We start from the raw sequence: 22919 nt of genomic DNA on the forward strand, positions 1-22919 counted from the left end.
TACTTCAGTCAATGACAGAGTATAGTGTAATGGTTCAATTAGCGATTAGCTCTCTGAATGATGGCATTTTCTGATCACGTGCACATCACATGAAAATTAGTCACCTAAAGTGTCAAGGCAGGCTAACCATTCATTACCTTATGTTTATTTTTCCCCAATTTATAGTTTCCCTTTCATTTCTTTGCTTCTCCTCTTTTCATTAACATTTTTAAGAGGATGCTGCAGCTCTACTGTCAGTGCTACTGGATCGCTTGCCACTTACTTCATCTGCAGTGCATGGCATCACACATGGCCACTTCCTCTGAACTAGGTGATCATTATGGAATGCTGTTGTCCGTAGTGTATCATTGTTTTACTAATCCAGGATGGCAATGAGGTTGGTTCTAAATGCGGCTGTCCTGCTGGAACTTTAAAACAGTAGATTATGTACCTCCAGAAGACACACCTGCTGCTACATTTAGTTTCGTTATTGTAAGCATATGACACCTGTGTTAAGGCAGCAGCATGTTTTCTTATTTTTCTGCTTGTATTATATTTATCCTGCACATCTTAAGTTTGCTTGTGTTTTATTGCAGTTCTATCGGAGGACAAATGCGGGAATGAATTGAGGGTGAATGGCTACGTGAATTCAAATGGAGTGACAGATTGCATTACTGACAACATATTGACTGCCTAAACGCATCAAAGACAAAAAAAGCATTTTTATTCTTCAGCCAGACCTATTTGTATTACCTGTGCTTGTTTTGACTGTAGCCGAGCAGTGGGTTGGGCGCATGTGCTACTTTTAGCCTAATGCGCACTACTTCTTCTCCATTCCAGGTGTTGACTTATTACGGGGTGTGCCTTTGCTTCTGCTACCAGAGCACACATTGCGCTTTGTGTCCAATGCTAACTTGTCTAAACACAGGTAAGCTTGAGTGTAAGAAGTGAATTATTTCTTTTTGCCCTACATTTTTTGTTTTCTCTGGGTTCTTGTCACAAATCTTTTAGCGTGCATTTTCTTGCACTGTATGTTTTTGGAGACTTTAGTTGTTTGCCGCTGAGCTGTCCTACATACACCATGTCCTCCATCAGCTTGATGTGAAACATTTGTAGAACCTGCTGTAACACACACAGCCATTGGGGCACTCGCCCAGTATTGACAAGTGAAAAAGAAAAAGTCCCAGCTGTGATAAAATATGCACTTTGTCCATGGCATTGGACAATTTCAAAGGCTAGTGGTTAGGTTGACCTTGTCAATTCTACCTTGTGTGAATCATGAAGATTCAAAATGAATAGGTTATCAGACGAGTCTTTGGATTGTTTTTTTTATAAACCTAGGCAAAGCCAGTAGTCCTCACCTGTGGGTGGTGCTGGACAACGTCAGGACACAATGCAGCCCTTCAAATAAAGTCGTAGTGGTTGTTGCGCCATTTGACTGACGCGTACATAGGTTAGAGCACGTGCACATCAGTGGAATGGCATGGGTGCCAATTTTAACTTTTTATTTACTGATACAAAGTTGCAGACGTCAATTAGACAGATAAATAATTGAAAGCATTAAAGAACAAGCATTGGCATAGCCAATACGTCTCGCCTTTGGAACCTTATAAGTGTTTAGCCATGCAGCACATTATCCTGGGTGCTATGCCACTAGATTGGCATGGTAAATGACCATACCTTTTATTTATGTTTTGGTTTTTAAAATATAAATAAAAGGCATTGTCATTTTCAATGGCCAGCCTGTTGGACACTGGTTCATTGTTCTGTAGGCCAGGCCGACCTTGAATCACACCTTGAACCGCAGTCAGCAGGTCATCTGGGGAAAAAAAATATTAGCTAAGGCTGAGATACAATAGGCTATTACTTTACAGGCTGCATAAAGATAAACAGGGCCCTGACAATAGTTTTGATCTTCTCTAGCTCTTTATCTGCAAAGGATATGCTGGTTTATCTGTGTTTTGTAGGAATGCCAAGTATGTCTGTGTGAATTACCCCAATAGAGATCATTAACCTATTTAACGATGATTAACTTGCAACCTGCAGGTTACACCAAGATCTCTGCAACAAAGTATGAACCCCCAAGGTACCTTACATAGAATTTGTATCTTTGACTTACAATTTCTATAGATTGCTCTCTAGCAGACATATTAACCGGCTAAACTATTTTATCTGTATTGCACTCCGAGACTTACCCGAAACAACAAGATTCTCAAGAGGAAGTGCATTAACCCCTTAAGATGCAGTCTGGAGCTGAAGGCTCTGCTTTGGTGGTGTGTTTCTCGCTCAAGACCCTCATTGTCTACTCGCGTCCCGCATGTAAATAGCAGCGTGACAGGGACAGAACAGTAAAAGAAGGATAACGTGTCTATCTTACATCCTACTGGAAAATATAACGCCGGCGCACCCCCTTCCTTTCCTATTTGTCACTTGAGGATTGACAGAAGCCACACTCTTGGCGAGGATCGAAACCGCCTAGGGGGGCGAGAACCATCTTAGTCAGGTAAAAGCCCTTCCCTTTTATGCTGTAACGCCTACATTATCCTGACTCCAAAAGGACCTCCGCTCGGTACATGACTGGTTTATGCGCGTTCTTTTTCGCCGAGCTCTTTGTACAACTTACTCGGGTGCTTCCTAGCACGGTCTGAAAAAGGCACGTTCCCGAGCCGGCAAGGCGTCTACGGGAGTGGCGCAAGACTCCAACCTTGTGTCAGTTGCAGCAGCGTGCATTGGGGGGGGGGGGCGTGTGAAACATTACGAATAGATTAATAGTGTGAGAGCGTTTCTGGAAATGCAACAAGTGAAAGTGAAAGCGACCCTACAGTGCAGATGGCACCCTGCGTGCCCCTGCCCGCTTCCGCAAGCTGGAGGCCGCCACACGCACGAGTTTCACAAAAGTGCAGACCGGTTCCAAGAGGCCCTCTCCTAGAACAGCATCAAGCATGCATCACTTTAACCAGGCCCCAAAGCATTGCATGGACATTACTCTTTGCGAAACAGGCCACTCACTACGTGTTTTAGATCTAGGGGTGGACGAGGGCTATCATACTGCGTTACTCGCACACAAAGGAGTGTTTCAGACCACTCTCCAGATAACAAGATAAGTAAAACCGTGATTTGATTCGCTAGATAAATAGATTGAATGGTACCGCGTGAGAAGAGCTCTCTAAAGACCTTGTCTTTTAAATATCAAGGAAGCATGTACTTGCAGTACTGCGGTTGGTTAGACTGGTTTCCTGTGAATATTTTGAGGATTCAGAAAAACAAGTGAATGCAAGGATTGGCTGTTCCCCAGAATTGTGAGTGTTGTCCTATGTACAGCAACTTTGGGTTTTGGGCAGAGCATAATCCAAATCCTCCAATAGCTGGAGAAATAACATGTCCCACTCTGGGGATTTTCCAGAGGAGATTCACATAATTTCACATGCATTTAAAGCATATAGAAGGCCTGCTACAAAGCAAGACAAACGCAAGAAAAATAATGACCAAATGTGAACAAGAGAAGTGAAGAAAACGTGCAGTTTGGGATATTCGTAGAAATGCATACAGGAAACTGTCAGAGGGCAGGTGGATTTTGAATCCATGAGTGCTAGTGGAAAAGAGGGCAGCAAAACACATACGAACCATTACAGAAAACCGGAAATCTGGATATGTATTGAAATAAATAGCAGCTGACTGTCGTTGATTTGAAACTATCACTTATTTTGATGGTAACAAAGCAAGCCAAAAGGCTGTCACACATTATCTTTTATTTTTCATTTTTTAGGTCTCGCCTGGCGAACGCAGCGCAAAGCGCTGCTGTCGCCAGCGAGATCTATTGTTGCTGGCTTGCCTTGGAAGGGGGACAGGAGATGGGCACGCGCAGGCTCTTAGCGGATTTGAATTGGTGTACGCGCTTACAGCCACGCGGCGTGCACATCTCCTGTCCCCCTTCCGACCACATGTCAGCCCTGTTGGAGCGGCCCGCTGCAAGACGGGGCCGCTCAGAATGCCAAAAGGACGCTGTGCCTCGATCAGGCACCAACAATAGCCCACACGGAGCCCCCCAGCCCTTCTTCACTCACCGGGCTGCTCTTCTGGGGGGGGCTCCTCCTCGCGGCTGCAGCACTTCACTTGCGGGGCTTCCCTGCACTCCCGGGAGCACCATGCTGCCGTGGGCCGGGGCTTCGCTCCACTCCGGTCGCCACCGCGGGGCTCTCCCTTCAGCATGGGAGGCCCGCGTTAGCATGGTACGCCGTCTCTCTTCCTGCCGGAGCAGGCCCCGCCCACGTCCCGGGCAAGGGCGCCTGACATCCGGCTTGTTTGTTATTATTGTTGTGGTTAATCCGCTTCGGGAGCAGCTGTCAGGAGGAGGAAGAGGGCTCGGTCTCCCACTCTGAGGTGCTTTATTTAATCTTTTCCAGTCAGGCTCCTTTATTGCTTCTCACGTTGTAGTTTTGCTGCCTGGCTCAGAACTCTGACGGTGTGGCCACTGTTTGTTTGGATGCATGCTTGTACTTTACATACAGTTTGCCTTCTGCAGTCGCCTTATCCGAAGATGCTTTGTTTTCATGTAGGTCACGCCTCATTTGTATTCACTATTTAGGCCAATACATACGCACTTGGTGCATCAGATCTCTCTGATCAAAATGTAGGTGATTGCGGCATTAGGAAAGCTCCTTTAAATGTCCATGCCCTGTGACTTGGTTAAACTTGGATTAATGCATTTGATGACTGTCTCCATGAATCTAGAACCATATCTTTTTCATTTATACCGATTTTGCTTTTAGTCGTTATGTAGCAGTGTGCTGTAAACAATACACGTTGGTGTTATCTAAATTAAATGTTTGATTAATTTAACGTACACTACACAGTTTATCGACCGCCGCATTGAAGACTCGATTTGGCCTTGCTGTGTTTGACTGCTGTGTGTACAGGTTGCACATTCGTCTGAGATGCCTGTGCTTAATTCTGGTTGTGACAGCAAATGCTTGTGTATTTTTAAAATAGAAAATCAACTTCCTGGTGCATACCTGGCTTGCAGTATTGTTTTTTGTAGCAAAAAAAATATTTTGCAATGTCTTCAAATTCTGATCTGTGACGTGGAGCCAAAGGCATTTTATTACTTAATTCATAGAATGCACTTACTCAAAAGCAAAGAAACCGCTTTGAAGCGCCACAACACCATGTCCTAGCATGTTTTGCATATTGTTTGCTCTTTTTTTATGTTCATGCCCAGTGAAGCATTTTCATATAGTTAAACAAAAACTGTGTACTTAAACACCAAGCCAAACAAATCGTTTCTTAAATTGTGGCACCAACCACAAACTGGTTGCTATGCAATTTTCTCTACTCACATGGCAATGACGTCCCCCCCCCCACACGTGTGGTTCTTTTCAGGAGTGGGTATCTGCTCATCACTCAGCTGTATCCCTATACAAAGACTAGGTGCATGGGAAGAGCAAGTGTCCTGAGCCTAAATCTACCTCCAACTTCGGATAGTCTGGGATCCTTTAAGCCTTTGAAGATTAACGTGTTTATTTAGATGTTTTGCAAAGTACTTGTAGCCCTTTTTGGACAGATATCAAGGTGTGGTAAATGAATATAGATTAGGCCTTTGAATGTCACTCATGTCTGCTTGAGGGTTAAAGGCTCATTCTGTTTTGTTACCTTTGATGTATGTGTTTATTCTTTCTAAATTCAAACTTGGAGGAGGAGTGTAGACAAATTGTATGGTATATTTGAGGCACATAAGATCTGTGCTACAGAGAAGTTGGGAAGAAGCTCACTGGGGATGGTGAAGCAGCTGTAGCCAATATGGATCAGACAATTAAGCAGCTGCTCTTGCTGTCAAATTGTTTGCCGCTCCAAAAATTAATTAAAAAAATATGCTGTCTTTTATAGAAGCCAAAACAATTATTAATATAATGTAAAATACATCTATATGTTCAACAAGAGGACCTGTCTGTGTTATTAGTCTTTTCATAGTTTAGAACTAAATACTGATTTAAATGCTATTGATATGGCTTACTTGAGCAATACTGAGTTGTGATGCTACTGTTGCTCGAGTTAGAAATCCCTTTAAAAACAGAAGACTAGAGGTTTTTGGCAAAACAGGAACAATTTGTTTATTTAAACGTTACGGCCAGGAGAACACTTGGTGTCTGATGACTGCTCAATTTATCTTCTGTTGGCATCCGTCTTAAATACAATTTTCAGCTGGTTGTAAAGGGTTCTGGTGTACCATATATGGTGAGGAATGTTGGTTGCTGACCGTGGGACCTGGGGGGTCTTCTTTTAAACAGTTTTCTGTGATACCCCTCGTCAGACTGCCCAGCCCCAAGGGCGTGGCCAGCGAACCCCGCCCTGGGGGATCAGCAGCAGAGTGGGGCCCTATGAGGTCACCCTTGATGACAAACTTGGTGCAGACCCCTGATTGACACAGCTCTAAGCAGCTCTGAGTTTTTAGATGCATGTAAAAAATGTTAACTCCCTTGGCTGTCTATTAGTCCTTTTTAGGTCTCTCCTGGCTATCGCGTAAGCGATCGCACAGCGACACTTATGTAGGGGCTTCAGAAAATGCTCCCAAAGACTTCCCAGGCGGATAGGGTGGCGGTTATGCGCACAACCACACGCATTCCATTTGCCACCAGCTACTTCCTGCGCGTACGCCGCCTCACGCATTCAGAGAGATTTAGTAAGGGGCACAAGACCTTAGGAATGCGGTTTATGGCCAGTGCATGTGAGGCATTCAAGCGCGAAGCTGGCATCTGGCATCGGACTTGAAAGCAGCAGACTGCTTTCGCCAGCGCACTTCCTGTATCCCCTCTTACAACAATTAACTTTCGTTATAACTCACACTCCATATGCTCGTTCCCTTCCACCCTTCCTTTGATGTCCGCTTTTCTTGTTGTTTACAAACCACGCCGCACACTGCTGCACGCCGCACACTGCTGCACGCCGCACACTGCTGCACGCCACACACTGCTGCACAATGCTGCACGCCGCACGACACTGCTGCACACCGCACGACACTGCTGCACGCCGCACGACACTGCTGCACGCCGCACAACGCTGCTGCACGCCGCACGACACTGCTGCACGCCGCACGACACTGCTGCACGCCGCACGACACTGCTGCACGCCGCACGACACTGCTGCACGCCGCACGACACTGCTGCACGCCGCACGACACTGCTGCACGCCGCACGACACTGCTGCACGCCGCACGACACTGCTGCACGCCGCACGACACTGCTGCACGCCGCACGACACTGCTGCACGCCGCACGACACTGCTGCACGCCGCACACTGCTGCACACTGCTGCACGACACTGCTGCACGCCGCACGACGCTGCTGCACGCCGCACGACACTGCTGCACGCCGCCCGACACTGCTGCACGCCGCACACTGCTGCACACTGCTGCACGACGCTGCTGCACGCCGCACGACGCTGCTGCACGCCGCACGACACTGCTGCACGCCGCCCGACACTGCTGCACGCCGCACGACACTGCTGCACGCCGCACGACACTGCTGCACGCCGCACGACACTGCTGCACGCCGCACACTGCTGCACGCCGCACACTGCTGCACGCCATACACTGCTGCACGCCACACACTGCTGCACACTGCTGCATTCCTCACTGCTGCATGCTGCACGACACTGCTGCACGCCGCACACTGCTGCACACCGCACACTGCTGCAATCCCCACACTGCTTTTATGCGAGTTTCTGCTACTGACATTGTAAATCACAATGCCTTTTATTTGTTTTAAAACCAAAACATAAATAAAAGGCATTGTAATTTTACAATGCCAATAGCTCAAACTCTTATAAATGCGAGACCTATTGCATTGCAAATGCTTGTGTTGCAAGGCGTGCTGCATTAAGTAATGTGTGATTTCAGTGCAGGCCCATCTCCTTTTTGGTCCAAACCTTAGACTTTTCCCCTCTCCTTGCCCAAAAATACACCATCATGCATTGTGTTATGACAAATACAGATTGATAAATGGCTTGCTTGCATTCTTAACATTCTTTACCTGCGCAATTCAATTTACACACCATAAAGAGGCTTAAAAAATAAACTATATAATTAAACTTTGCAGCTGAAAGCAACCGCTGCGCAGCCGTATTGCAGGCAAAACGTTGTTGGGGAAGGGAGTCGCAACTACAAAACCAGATAGGAGTCCCGGCGTCTGCTCATCATCCTGTGATTCTGGGAAAAATCACTTAATCTCCCTGTAAGTAAAAAAAGAAAAAAAAAAAAAAAATGACCTTGGCTAATGTAATTTGTAGCTCATGTAAAGCGCTCCAGTAGTTCGCTTTGAATAAAACTGCCTAATAACGGTGTGGGTGTAAGAATCCAGAGAGGCAGACAGTAGGTCATTCTTCGTATGCACCCTGCAGCTTTCAGAACAAAGCGATGACATCACCGGACTACAACTCCCAGCAGGCCATGAACTCCCTGCGCAAACAGGCTCCGCAACGGCTGCCATCTGTACAGAGTGCGGCTTCTGATGGGCCAAAAGTGTGGAGGTGCTTTGGTTTACCGGACCAATAGGATGCGCGGGGTTTGTCTACATGTGGAAGCCATGTGTTTCCTCAGCAGGCAGAAGAGGTGGAGGAAAAGATGGGGGCTGAGCTGCAGCAGCAGCTGGCGGGGACAGGAGAGAGGAGCGCGCACCTGAGCTGCGGCTGGTTCCCTGGACCACAAGGACGGGCCGCCGCAGGCTCAGATACCCGCGATGGGGCGCGGGAAAGAAGGGCACGGCCACCCACTTCTCAAAGAGGAGTAATGTTTCCAGGCAAAGCTGCACACCCAGAATCCTTTCCTTCACTCCAATGCATTACCGCTAAACGATTCAGCGTAAAAATCTTTACTACATCTTCCGCCTATCAAATGTATTAGTATTGGCAACTAACGATTGTATTAGTATTGGCAGCTGACATGTGCGTGTAGTATACACGTTGAAGGCTGAAATAACAGCATGCGCGATAAGCCTGTAAATTGGTAAATTATCTCAGTGGGTTAAGTTCTCATTTCAGAGATCTACGTGACGTGCAAGTTGCAAGGTTTCAATCCTTGCAAAGGTGACTAACTGCAAAAATAAATCCCTGCCTAGGAATATGGCCGCTTAAACGTGCAGAGAAAATAGGCCCCTTAAGTGGCATATTAATTTGCTTTTGGGTATTGGAAGTTTGTAAAGTGGAGAGCGCGTGTGAAACATTCCGTACAGATTATTAGTGAGAGTGCGTGTCTGGAAATTCAACGAGCGCCGCCATGAAAGTGAAAGCGACCCTACAGAACAGATGGCACCCTGCGCCCCCCTACTCACTTCCCGCAAGCTGGAGGCCGCCACATGCACGAGTTTCACAAACGTGCAGACCGATTCCAAGAGGCCATCTCCTAGGCACAAGGCTCGACCTAAAAAGCACTGCAGGTGTTTGGGTGGGCGGTGACAGAGGAGCGGGTGGGAAGAGACGGACCAGTGAGAGAGTACATCACAGATAAGAGAGAGAGAGCAACATGGAGTGCAAAATAGTGGGGAAGAAGCACAGGGACGTAAGATAGCAACACAGAACTGGAGAGGGGCGAAAAGCATACAAGGGATATAGAGTGAAAACACATGCGGTTGTGGAGTGCTCATGCAAATAGAAATGTAAGCGTGCATTGTGGGGGTGAGAAAAGCATACAGACGAGAGTGACACAGCATGGGCGATGAGCACGCGAGGGAGACAGTTGGAAAACACATGCACTTTTGTGGAGACAATGCTCCACGAGGGAAGCAGAAACCCGATGGACAAGGCAAGCCTTCAAAAAAGAAGCAAGTAAATGAGTGACAATAAGGCAAATCAATGGTAAGAAATGGACAAGCTTTAAGTCCACAGTAAGAACTGGTAAGCTGAAAACAGATTTTTTGAAACCAGACAGATTGCACTGTCTCGTGAGCTCGATTTAAAAAGTGACCACTTTAACAACTATTATCTAGTACTCACCAGAAACTTTAATGCTTTAGGCACTGGAGCAGTAAGTGGTGGTAACGATCTTATCGTCCATGTAAGGATGAACATATAATACTTCTTGCTCAGGGTTTGAATGTAGGATGCTATCGAAGATGAATTACCCCATTACGTTCATTATGTTTTAGTTGATAATGCAGATCAATCAAGTCAAACGAAACATCTCCAGTCTCTTGAACTAAAGGCATCCAATATTGAGTGAATGTATGTTTTACCTTTAGGCTGGAGGTGCTTCGTATTATATATTTTTTAAAATGTTAGAACTTTATGACAATATTTCACAGCCTTTTATAGAGGTTGTCCATCTCTGTTAGAGGTATAGAGGGTTAAGAGACATTATGAACTGTGTTTGTATAAGGTTATCAACCGCATTAACAGTTCATCCCATTTCTAGGTCTCGGCTAGCGAAGGCTGCGCTTGCGAGATTTAATGTTTTCTAGTAATGGGGCTTGAACCCGCCCCTCTTCTCCATTGGCTGGCTTCCTAAACGGAGGCCAGCCATTGGAGGAGAGGGGCGTCTGTCCATTTAAGCCCCGTCTTTTTCGGATTCGGGGCGTGTTTTTTAGTTTCTTTCTCTGCTCTGGAATTTAACCATTCCAGCCAATGGGAAACACGCCCCCGAATCCGAAAATGACGCTGCGTTTCTCCGAGGCATTTCTGCTTGACCTCAGAGAAAGATGGTGGTGTTCATGGCGTCATCCCTGTCCACCATGGTACCCTGTACACGGCCCGGCTGGTGCTCGTCACATCTCCCCCTGCTCTCGGTGCTCTTGTGTCCGGCTGCTGCTCTGGTCTCGTCCCCATGTCCTCTCCGGCTGGCGTGTCTAGCTGTCTGTGTAAATGTTGGCAGCTACATGCTACAAGAAAGTGACTTGCTTATTAAATAAGAGCACAGCTCTTCAGCAAATTTGTTTTCCTTTCTGCCCTCTCCTCATCGCAGTGCACGGCGGTGCATCCACTTCACTTTATCTCCCCGTGCCTTTCTCCACCAACACTTCATGCCATCGTAAAATAGCCGCAGGCATGTCCAGCTCACTGCTGCTGACCAGGCGAGGAGTACACGGCGCCCATGAGCTACAGTGGGCAGGGCAGCAGATGCCCGGCGTCCGGGAGCCGACGTGGAGAGCGGGGCTGGGCCGCCCGGGCGCTGCTGCTAATGATGCTGTGCCTGGCCGCAGGAACACCCGGAGCGACAGTCCAGGCATGCGAACCCGATATCCCTACAGCCGATTCTTGCAGCTCCGAGAGGAGAGAGGATTCGGGGGCCGCCACAGCACCTACGGCCGCAGGTGAGAGCTGCGCCACTCTGAGAATACAAGAGGATTGCAGTGAAAAATGTTTCTCAGGCGATTCTCTTCAGACTCATCAAAATATCACTTCTTTCAAGAGTTAATTTCTAAACTCCCTGTTTGGCTAGCTGGTAGTGTGATTACGTGGAATTTATATTTAGCTTGCCAAAAGTATTTTCTTTATTTTAGCTTATTAATGATTACAAATGCAATTGATTGATTGGGGTGGCGCTCAAACTGTGGCTTCTCAAAGAGGGGAATCAATACGTGTATTGACGCCTTTTTAAAAGCTGGGCCATGTCCAGAATAAAAACTGTGCACTATTACTCACACCCAAAAGGATGAACCTTAACACTGTGTTTAAGAAGCTTTAACTGAGCCCTCACGCCCCAGCAGAATGTGCGGCCACTTGATCCAGTACTGTTTTTGCAGACAGTTCTACTTAGTTTCTTTCAGCAAACAGCAGCCTACACGCGGGAACACAGAGGCCCCCATTTAGAAGAAACGAGCATACAAGTCCCAGACGTCGTGGTGGTGGTGGTGGTGGTGGTGGTGGTGGTGGTGGTGGTGGTGGTGGTGGTTAACTTGACCCAAAGGTTTCTGACCTAACAGTATACGAGCGCTTTACACGAGCACCAGTTACTGTTTTTGACAATATCCTGGTGTATTTCGCTGCTTCAAAAATCATAAATCTCAAAACGTCTTTTCCACCTTTCAGATAATCTGTCAATTTTTATTAGTCATTTATTTTTTAAATGATTAATTTTTAGTGATAAATGCAAACATCTACAAACAACGGTGCCACTTCTGCTTTGGCTCCCAAGATCTATGTGTGTGTGGTTCTGTGTGTGTGGCTCTGTGTATGTGTGTGTGTGGCTCTGTCTGCGTGTGGCAGGGTCTGTGTGTGTATGTGTGCGCCTCTGTGTGGGTGGCTTTTTTTTGTAGGTGGCTCTATGCGTGGGTGGCTCTGTCTGTGTGTGGGTAACTCTGTGTGTGTGTGTGGCTCTATTTGTGTGTGGGTGGCTCTATGTGAATAGCTCTGTGTAGGTGGCTCTGTAAGTGTGGGTGGCTCTGTGTGTGTGGGTGGCTCTGTGTGTGGGTGCAAATGCAATAGATCTCGCATTTGACAGAGATTAAGCTATTGACATTGTAAATAACAATGCCGTTGCTTTAAATGTTTTAAAAACAAACAAAAATGTCATGAGCAATGCCAATAGCTCTAACTTTAACAATGCATTGTAAATGCTTGTTTGATTTAAAGACCAGGTATTATTTCATCAACAAATAGTAATAACCTTCAAGGGTTGATGTGGAGTTGAAGCGGTTTTGTAGTATGTTGATTTCCTAATAAATAATTAGAGTGCGTGACGGTGTCTAATTCCTGTCTTGACAAAGAGAAACAACGTTTATACAGCAGCAACTGTCAAAATGTTGCTTGCTGTAACTTTGGCAACCACGCATATCTTTGGCGTGTGTGGTTGCCTCCTAGGGCCTTTCCTTAAATAGTTTTTCCTCTCTACGATACGAGTGTGAAGAGCACACCGCGGTGGGAGGAGATGGGTTATGTCGGCCAAAGCGGGCGTACCAAAAATACAAGTGGAGCCCGCTCAGAGATTCTGGAGTGGCGTAAGAAGTGGCTGGAGTGGGGCAGGAGCATGCACGCGTCGGCGAAATGTGGTGAGTTGTGCGGACGCACAAGCCAGTATGCCTGACTCGCGCTGCCAGGCAATGGAAATGCAGTCTTGTTTGAAAGGTCGCAAGTGGAAAAAAGGTTAGATTTCCACAAAGCGAGTGTGTCAAAGTGACACCGGACACAAGGGCACAGTTATTAAAGGCCCGCTAATTTTTCCTTACACGGTCATTGAAGGGTCGCTAAGAGTCAGAACAGGCATACACGCTAAAGGGGTAGAAAAACAAGTTATTATAGAGAGAAATGTAATTTCTCAGAAAAATAAGAAGTAAAAATCTCATGGTAGGGCCAATAGGACCCAGTCATGCGATAGACTGGCACATACACTCGACCATACGCAGAATACAGCACGATTGAAATGAGGGGACTATATATTGTATTTAGAATTGTTTTTGAAGTTCTATATTCTCTTCATTTTTACTACTGAGCTGTGGCAATAAAGGAGACTTGCATAATGTTGGCCTCCATATCATGCCATAAAATTCATAAACTTTTAAAACCAGTGCTGCAAAATTATTTGTTGGACCCTTGTAATTTTGTAAACAAACAATCAAATGTGTTATTAAAAAAATGCTAAGTTCATTTCAGCTGCATCTTGAAATTAGTATTTCTTTCTCGATTCATTTAATCATGTTCTTCATTTTATATATAAATTTTTGTATAATAAAGTCCTATTTAATTCCACGTAAATTTATGTCAACAATTATGCCCTCCTGTGGGCTTATTATCACTATATTTGCTTGTGATCTGATACCCATCAAATTGTTTTCTTTATGTCACTTAAGATGTTCTTGCAATGTTATTTCATATCATTTCATTAATCTTGTCAGCCTTGGATTTATAAACTCCAATAAAGTGCTTCGTGTTTGTGCAAAACCATGCGAAATCTAACAATAAAACCCTAAATCACCAAACTCTATAATAAATATCAAAATCCGTTAGTTTAAGCAGCCATGATTGTTTTTCATTTCATCTGTAAATGTATATACAACTCCTCATCATGATTCAATCCAAAAGGTGCTAATGTTCTCAAGTTCAGTATTTGGCAAGATTCCCTTTGTCGCAACTTTCGTTCCTGATCTCCTCCTCGTTCATTTTGTTCAATTTGCTCAATTGCATAGATTTTAAATCTTTTCCTTTTACTTTGATGATATGTCTCCATATGTTTTGCCACTGAATTGCTCCGATCGTTATTTATGGTTGATCTCACATGTTTTAATATTAGTTTCTTCAGTTCACAAATAGTGCTCCCCGCATAATAGAGATTACATGGGCATTCTATTACATACATCACCAATTGGCTTTTACATGTAATGTGTTTAATTTTCCACATTTGCTTTACCACCATAATGATATATTGTTTTTTCCACTGCAATTTAACATACTTTGCGTTTTATTGCATTTGTGAAATCCTGACTGTCTAAGCCAATTTGTTTTTTTTTCCTTTAAAATGATTGTGCATTAGAGAGTCTTTTAAAATTCTTTGCTTTTCAAAAGGTGATATTTGGATGATTGCCCATTATTTTTGCCACTGCCTGGTCCAATTCCAATGTTTCCTTAGAATATGATTTACTTTTTTTTGCCTTAGCTGAATATGTAGTAATTAATCATATAGGACCTTTTTAAAAAAAATATTTTTCTTTATTCCTTAGCATCGATGATCTTGACATTTGTTTCATTTTCGCCATTCCTGTTTTGATCACATGATTCTTGTATCCTCTTACATGGAATCTTCGTGTTATTTCCTGGGGATGTTTTTTCATTTCTCTTTCTTGAGATCAGATTCTTCGAATTCTTAGAAATTTGCCATATGGAAGGCTATTTATTAGCCTTTGTTTATGGAAACTGTTGGCGTGTAATATTTCATTTGTTCAAGTTTTCTTTCGATATAATGTTTGAATTTTGTTATCCTCTATATAGATATCCATATCTAGGAATTTTACTTTTGAATTACTTCTCTCATACCTAAATCTCCAATTAGTTTGTGTTATTTAAGATGTTAAAATGTTTTTGAAATACTTCTGCACTTCCATCCCAAGTTATAAATAAATCATCAATATATTGTAACCACATTAAAGTTTAATTGACATATTCATCGTTATCTGATATCCACACCACCTTCTGTTCCCACCAGCCCATTGTTGGGCATGCATAACTAGAGCTAAAAGAAAAGCCCATCGCTATCCCTTTTGTTTGTTTGTACAATTCCTTTCCAAACAGGAATACATTTTGTGTTACACATCCTTATCATCTCAAGTAACATCTCATTGTGATGGGAACATGTGATATTTCTCTTCTTTAAAATATATTCACATGCTTGTAATCCAATTTCATTGTCAATGTTGGTGTAATGTGCTGTCACCTCTACTACTATTATTATTATTATTATTATTATTATTAGTTTCCAGTAGAGCCTCTTTAGCTGATATAATTGGTCTCCCTGGTGGTTTTGTGGGGTGTTTATGGATTTTGGGCAAGAAGTAATAAATTATGGCCATTACTGGATGGTTAGTTTAATATTTTTGTTCTTTATCTAATAAATAAAGTTTTACCCAATTGAATATTTTGTCATCCAGTTCTTTTTTTAATTGTAGCGTTGGATTTTGTATTATTTCGATTTAGTATTTCCTGTAGTGCAGTTGAGAATAGGTGTCTTTCATGTATTTTTCTTTTCCCATTGTAATTACATTTTCCCCTTTCCCAGCTGTTTTTATCTCTATTGTTTCATCTTGTTGTAACGTATGAAGTGAATGTCTTTCTTCTTGTGTTAAATTTTACATTTGTTTTCCTTTGGTCACTTTGTACAGATCTGGTACTACTGCTTCATGGAACACGCCAATCTTATTACTGAATGGCAGTCTTGGATTGTATAAAGATTTCGTTTTTCCCCACTCATTACTGCTCCAATGGGGAGACATTTTCCAATAATTTTAACTCGGTGGCCATCCAGGGAAACCTACCAAACCCAGGCATTTCTGAAAACTAGACACCTGGGGGATTCCAGGGAGGTATGGCTTGCGTGCATCCCCAACGTTTCCTTACCCAGAATCCCCTGCAAACCTCAATTTTAAAAAAATCACCCACAAACCCTGGGTACCTTTAGAATCCCCATGATGTTGGAAGAAAAGGACGCAAATTTGGCGTGGATACCTTATGTGGTCAAAAAGTTACAGGGGCCTAAGTGCGCACTACCCCAAATAGCCAAAAAAAGCCTTAGCACAGGAGGGGGGGGGGGGGGGGGGGGGGGGAGGCCTAGCAGCGATGAGGTTAAAAAAAAGTCTTGTTTACTTCCTACATTTGTTACATTGGATCATCCTTCACTCTGTGTCAGTTAAGAAAGATAGGATTCCAGTATTATTAGTCACTACGTCCATCTGATCTTGTTGTTTTAGAATATTGCATTTCTTGGCAAATGTAAAAATACACCCTTCCTCATAGTCCTCCTTATCTCTCTGGAATTTGGTCTGTTTGCGTAGTTGTACCTTCCCATGTTTTTTTTATCTTCCTTTCCAATTCTTCTTTACATTTTTCATTTCCCCTGTCAATTCCAGTTGATCCAATTCTTTCTCCAGTTCTTTTAATTGTATTTGACTAGATTTCAATGTTACCTCTGTATGTTTGATCAGAATTCCGATTAAACCTAATGAGTTGTTTAAAATATGTTCACCCCGTTCCTGTAGTAGTTCACTTCTGGTATCTTGATGACTTTGCATTAATAAGATTCTTGGGCATCTTGGTACTCTCTGTACCGCCACATATCTTTTGAGTGTTAGCACTTCCCACCATTTCTTTCTTTCTTTCCTTGATAGTTTTTCCCACAATCTTAGTTTGCTTCTAATGTCAGTTACTTTCCCTATATGTCCTTTATCCGGTCCCTTTCGTTGTGATGGAAGTTGTTTGTTAAAATAGTGTTGCAATTTCCATTTTGCTTATCGACTATCCATTATTCGTATTGTATTTATAGTTCTTTCAACTTGAAGTTTATCAATGCACTTTAAATTCCACCCTTTTCCACTTCAATGTATTCTTTAGTTTCTGTTCAGTTATTTATAAAAGTTTTGTTTTCTGCTTTCGCCAATATTATGAGGTGTAAATCCAACCGGCGTGCACAATCTCATGTAGTTATTATGTGAAACTTACCCTTGCCCCCTCTTACCTTCTAAGCAGTTCAGTGCTGCCCGCTACCTTCCAGTTGGCGTCCGTCGCGTTCTTGCTCTTCGGTTTGTTGCGGGGAAGTCTGGTACTGCTTCTCCTTCAGCTGGCGGTTGCCTGCTCTCGCTAATTACATCTTCCTCCTTGGCCTGACTTTGCGGGTATTATGGGCGCTCTTGGTGGTGCAGAGCCATGCTGCAAAATATACACAAGTTTTACCGGAGAGGTAAAAATGATCCGTACTCCATGGGTGAATCCTTTCCAATTTGCTTATTTTAATTCCATAAAAAAATACAATATGTACAACGAAATAATTGTGAGAAAATAAAGTTAAAATTGCGATAGGGCAGAAATGCGTTGTATCCCGTGATCAAGGTCCCTGTGGGGCCAAAACGCTTAGGGACGTTATCCGCATTGTATTTTTTTTTAATGGAATTAAAGTAAGCAAATTGGAAATGATTCACCAGTGAGTGCGGCTTCTTTTTACCTCTCCCTTAAAACTTGTGTATATCAGCGGCATGGCTCTGCCGCTTACTAAGATCGCACCACAAATAGCGCCCATAATACCTGCGAACTCAGTCCAAGGAAAATGAACATAAATTTATATGGAGAGAGAGAGAGAAAAAGTTCCTTTGAAATTGATGAATTGATTATTTATTTGATATATTTACACATTCTAATGCACTATTTTGCACATTGTGCAATAGGGATCTGGTTGAAAACTGAAAAGTATTTCTTTGGTGTCAATGGTGACTTGCACGTATTTATGGGAGATGAATGAAAGATATGAGCACTTTAAAAAAGGCTTCTGCCGAAATGTGTCTGTGCGTTTGGTGTGGTAAATTGAATTATATCCCGCATCCTGGAGTGCCCACTGTCTTTTTTTGGTCTTTGACTGAAATTTGTAAGGATATAAATAAACCCACCGCCGCCGCGGCCATCACCAGGCCAATAAAAGATGGATTTTGCTATAGGCATATATGCTGTTCCATTATTCCAGAATGGAACTTTTTACCTTATGATGTAGGTTTGTTCCTTAAAGTGCTCCATGTTGGGGAAGCAATAAAGGTTTATGAATACTGATAGCCTCTGGTCTTGTAACGAATTTCAAAGCTCATTGTTGTATGTTCTGGTCTTTTATACTTAAAAAAGCTCTGCTAAGTGTAACTTGAGTATATAACTCAGATTTTGCGTTTTTGCCAGCCAGAGAACTTTGATTCTTTATTATTCGCAGACCAGCAAAGGAGATCGAATATTTTTCACATCACTATTAAATTTAAAATATAGTTTGCCATTGGATTGGTGTCTTGGTATTCTTGTATCTACATTTGTTTAGAGGACCATTTCTCTAGGTGAACTCACATACATGCTTTGGTATGGGTAATTTAATTTGGTCAAATGTTAATAATCCATTGTTCCTACACTTTGCTTACATATTGCACTTGGAATATGTTAATTGATGACCAGTGGGTATGCTGGCCTTTCCCGTATTGGGGTTTGCTTGGTTTGACTCCAGTTAATTACTCTTCAAGATCTGTGTGCATAAAATTGGGCTTTCCCAGGAATAATTTTTCATTCTTTAAAAAAAAACGTGATTTATTTATTTTCTATTCAGTTTTATCAACTATTTTACATACCAGCATTATAGTACAGTGCAGAGACTGTGCTAAACCATTTGAATACCTTTTGGACTTGTTTTGACTTAACTGTACAGACACATGTTTCTCTGTTACGTCTTCTGCCCCCTAAACATACTTTTGTGGCTTGCAGTACTTCGAAATCAAATCGAAGTAAGGTGCTTGCTTTTCATAACTGCAGTCTTTCTACTCTCGTATAACCCGATTGCTGCCAGCAGATGATATATGTCCACACTCAGTGTGGTGTGCTCTTACTAATGGTTATGTGTGCTTTACTTTCATGATTACCTACTCACTGTGTCATAGCCGTATCTAAGGACCGTTTTTGAAAATCTCGCTCAGAGATGCTTTTTACCTTCTCATTAGTTATGTACTTAACAGTCACACTGAGTGAGAGTGAAGCATCCAATATCAAAACATTTGTAAAGTTAACTAGCTAATTAAAAACGTTAACTACTGGTTTATGTTAATGTCCAGATAACTGGTGCGATGCTGTCTCTGTTTTAGTTTTTTCTTCCCACGGTATCAAGAAATGTCGCTCTTACAGTAGAAATGAGTGGGATGCGGTTTTAGTTTTGTCACTACAAACATTGCCTTTAACCATTTTCCGTTCTCCATGCTTGACTGCTTGGATTTAGTTCTTGAAAACCAAAAGAATAAAAACACAATGTACGAGTATGTTTTTGAGGCATACCTATCGGATCTGCAACTTTAGGAATAAACCATTGTTTTCCTCTATATCCAGGATCTGCTTTGAACTTGTTAAACTATTGCTGGAGTAAGGTGCGCTCATGTTGGCAATTGGATAGCAGACAAACTAAAATCATGTGACACATTTGGAACGGTCCGGGGTGTTTACAGACAGGAGGGTTAATTGGTATATTTTACTGTCTTTGTGTTACCATTTATGGCATTTAAATCATGCGGTTTTCACTTTAATACTTTAAAAATATATATTTTATATAGCGCGAACTTGACCCGAGGGTATTTAGAACGCCTTACATGGGCTCCAGTTGCATAACAGACTGACACATTCATTTTGTTAGGCATGGGGAGATTGAGTGATTTGCCTGGAATCACAGGATGTTGACGGACTTTCTCTGCACTTCTGCCCTTCAAAAGGACGGAGTGAACTCTTAAATGTGCTCGTTTTATACGCAGTGCATTAGTTATAGTTTTATTTAAGCTATCTTCAAGCTCATAAAAGCTTTTTCGATACAATCTGATTAACTTTATACCATTATTTCTGATGGTATGCTACTTTTGGGCCTTCTTTTACAGAGAGTTATGCCTGCTTCCAATCCACTTTAAAAAAAAAAGTTTTTTTTTAATGGATACTTCTTTTTAGAGGGACAGGCACAGGGGCATGCTGCACAGTTTGAAGACTGTTCTAGATTCTTCCTGAATGGTGCTTTCTGCCACTAAGTAATTAGCCTTCTGTTTCAGGATTAGGAATAGCACTACCTCCTTTATTTGAAACTTCTCTCCCTTCCAGACCCTTTTTCTGCTTTACTGGGTTCAAGCGCCGCTTCTGATAACTTCTACAGGAATTATCTTTATTTTGACATCTTTTTTTTTTCCAAATTATCTGCTGCATTTTCTGTCCCAAACAATAGTAGTTTTCTCCTTCTGGCTATGTCATTAGAATATTGGCCCCTATTTGTCTCGTGGCTGAGACAAGCATTCAAGAAATGTACATTTTGGGTCAGTTTGGCTGTCTGCTGATAATTCACAAACCGAACGAACCGTGCACTGGAAGTTGGTCATACAGCAAAGGTTGGTTTTCGCGGAGGTTGATTTTGCGAGGAACCATAATATTGTAATTCAGGGAATTGAGTACCTCCCATTTCTTAACTGCCTTTCTTCATAATAATAAAATGCAAAGTGTAAAAGCGGATTCATCTTTACACACTTCCCTATGATCGGGCCCTCCAATCTGAAGAGGGTGATGCTGAACTGAGAACCGGCTGGGACACTGAGCACCTTATCTTATTTGATCTGTCTTTTGATTATGTTTGTACACTGACCTTTCGTATTGGTATTTATTTTTGAAAGTGGGGACACCACCTACTTTTGTTAAATTAAAAATACTAAAAAAATTACAGGGCAAGATGTTTTCTTACATTGATAACTGTTTTATCTCTTCTTTTGTACATTTAATGAGCCGATTTCTAAATGCATGCGTTAAACAAAACAGTGTTGCTCCAGGTTTTTGGGTCTCGTCTGAGCAAGCGCTCATGTGTTGCTCTGCAAGGCTTTTAGTAAGGGCTTTAGAGTTTGGAACACACGCTTGTGCGTGTGCTTTTGTTTTCTTCACCTGCTATTGGCCTTTGCATGCTTTTTTTTTTTTTATTAAAGACAGCACGCAATTGGCCAAAAGCGGGGGCATGTCCCGCCTTCTCTTTGTTGTGGCCTCGGGTCCTCGTGAGCGCGCAGCAGCCCTGCTGTGTGCTATTGGTGTTTAATTTGCAGGGAATTGGCGCGCAGTGTGCCAGATGGTGGGCTTGCTGCATTCCAGCTTCAGGTTACTTGTTTGTTCGCCGTCTCCCTCCATTTCCTGCCTGCCCCTCTTGTTTTTTTCTCGTGTGGAGCACGGAGAGTGCGTGTATTTTTGAGCTGGCCCGCTTGTATTTATCTTCTCTGGCGTTGCTCTCTGTCACCGGTTCCCCTCCCTGTTGCACTTGCCCGAGTGCTTCTCCCCATTGTTTCCCAGCATCCTCCATGTTGCATATTACCTTAGGTTTTTTTTTTTAACAAAGCTTTTGTACATTTTAGTTTGATTTAGTTACTTAGTTACCGATCCAATTCGGATTGGTAACTTCAAAGGAAAAAAACCGCATAAGTCGTCCTGTAGACATGCTCATAAGTGGTGCATGCGGCTACAAATTGTTTCAGGCGGCGTTCTTGCAGGTTTTTTTTTTTACTTTTTAACTCTGAATCGAGGAGTTTAGCGTGGCTAAAACCGTTGCATTGCTAATTGGTCACAAAGAATGGGCCTATTGGCGTTGCCAATGTTTGTTTAAACTTGGAAGGTCTGTTTCAGTAGTTCCATAAAGTGACGATATTACACAAATTTACTAGGCATCGTCATAGACAGTAATCCAATGATGGCGCTGTAACTGTAGATACATTGCAAGGTGGACACTTTGCAGATCTATAACCTGCCTGGGACAAAGACTCACTGTACTGAGACATCAGGCCATGTGTCATGAGTGGCGTCGACGTTGGCATTTTTGTGCAAAGCCGTGTGATTTCGTCTGCACCTGCACAAGGACACGCAGCTGTGTCACTGCTCAGAGCGAATATATATAGTTGTTTTTTTTGCAATTTCCTAGGACCCCAAAAACGGGAACAGTAAAAATAGACCTAAATGAAGATCGTAATATGGCAGTTACTAACTAGTTCTTTGCTGTAACCTTGCCGTAGACACAAATCAGCAAAGGCATACTGGCCAAGGAGCATTTTACAGACTACTGACGAGTCACTAAAGCCACTGACTAACCAATGATTGAGGTAGAGCTGCACTGTGCAGCTCTACCTAAATCATACCAACCCCTAGGCCAGGAATGGGCTCAGGAAGATGGGTGCGAGCACATTGTGTTTTAGATTTGTTTTGTTTTTTCTGCCACATTCAGCTTCTGCTACTTGCATTGTTCTGGTAAATAAGGACTATGTAGCATTCAGGTTTGTTTTTCCAGGGAGTGTTATTGTTAGCCCATTAGCAGTATGATGCTCCCCTCTACCTGTAAAAGGCTATAACCCTTAATTGCCTAAAAGGAAAACCAGTATTAGTAGAGCCAATATGTCTGCTTTGAATGCCAGCCTTTTAGCTTTGCCAATGCTAATTTTGTTTTGTTATGGAGTTTCTATAAATGAATTGTTAAATGAGGGGACTGCCCCTCGCAAACATTATTAAAAAGTGGCTAAAAGCAAAATTATTGTGCTCTGGAAAAAAGCACATTCTGCCATAATAATGTCTGGCACTGGAGGAAACTACTTTCTGTGTGGATGTGTTCTTTCTGAAAGAGCAGGATGCAGTCACTCAGTGTGAAGTTAGCAGTGGCTGATAAATTGCAATATGCTGCAGGTTCTTATAGGTGGAAGAAACATTCTAATGACCCAACAGGACAATGAATGAAGGCCTGCTGAAAGCCCCTACAACTAAATT

General features: G+C 42.9%; 1 protein-coding gene across 6 annotated transcripts in view; it reads left to right on the top strand.

Moving 5' to 3' along the window:
* Positions 1-22919, top strand: part of STK38L (serine/threonine kinase 38 like) — a 492424-nt gene that overhangs the window by 125953 nt on the left and 343552 nt on the right. The window contains exon 3 of one of the 6 annotated variants that reach the window (XM_085652800.1): positions 820-907. The exons of the other annotated variants lie outside the window; for them this stretch is intronic. The gene's annotated coding sequence lies outside the window, so the exon portion shown is untranslated. The remainder of the gene's footprint in view (positions 1-819; positions 908-22919) is intronic. 6 annotated transcript variants of the gene reach the window in all.

Source organism: Triturus cristatus, chromosome 4_1 (genome assembly GCF_964204655.1).
Source record: "Triturus cristatus chromosome 4_1, aTriCri1.1, whole genome shotgun sequence".
Taxonomy (NCBI): Eukaryota; Metazoa; Chordata; class Amphibia; order Caudata; family Salamandridae; genus Triturus; species Triturus cristatus.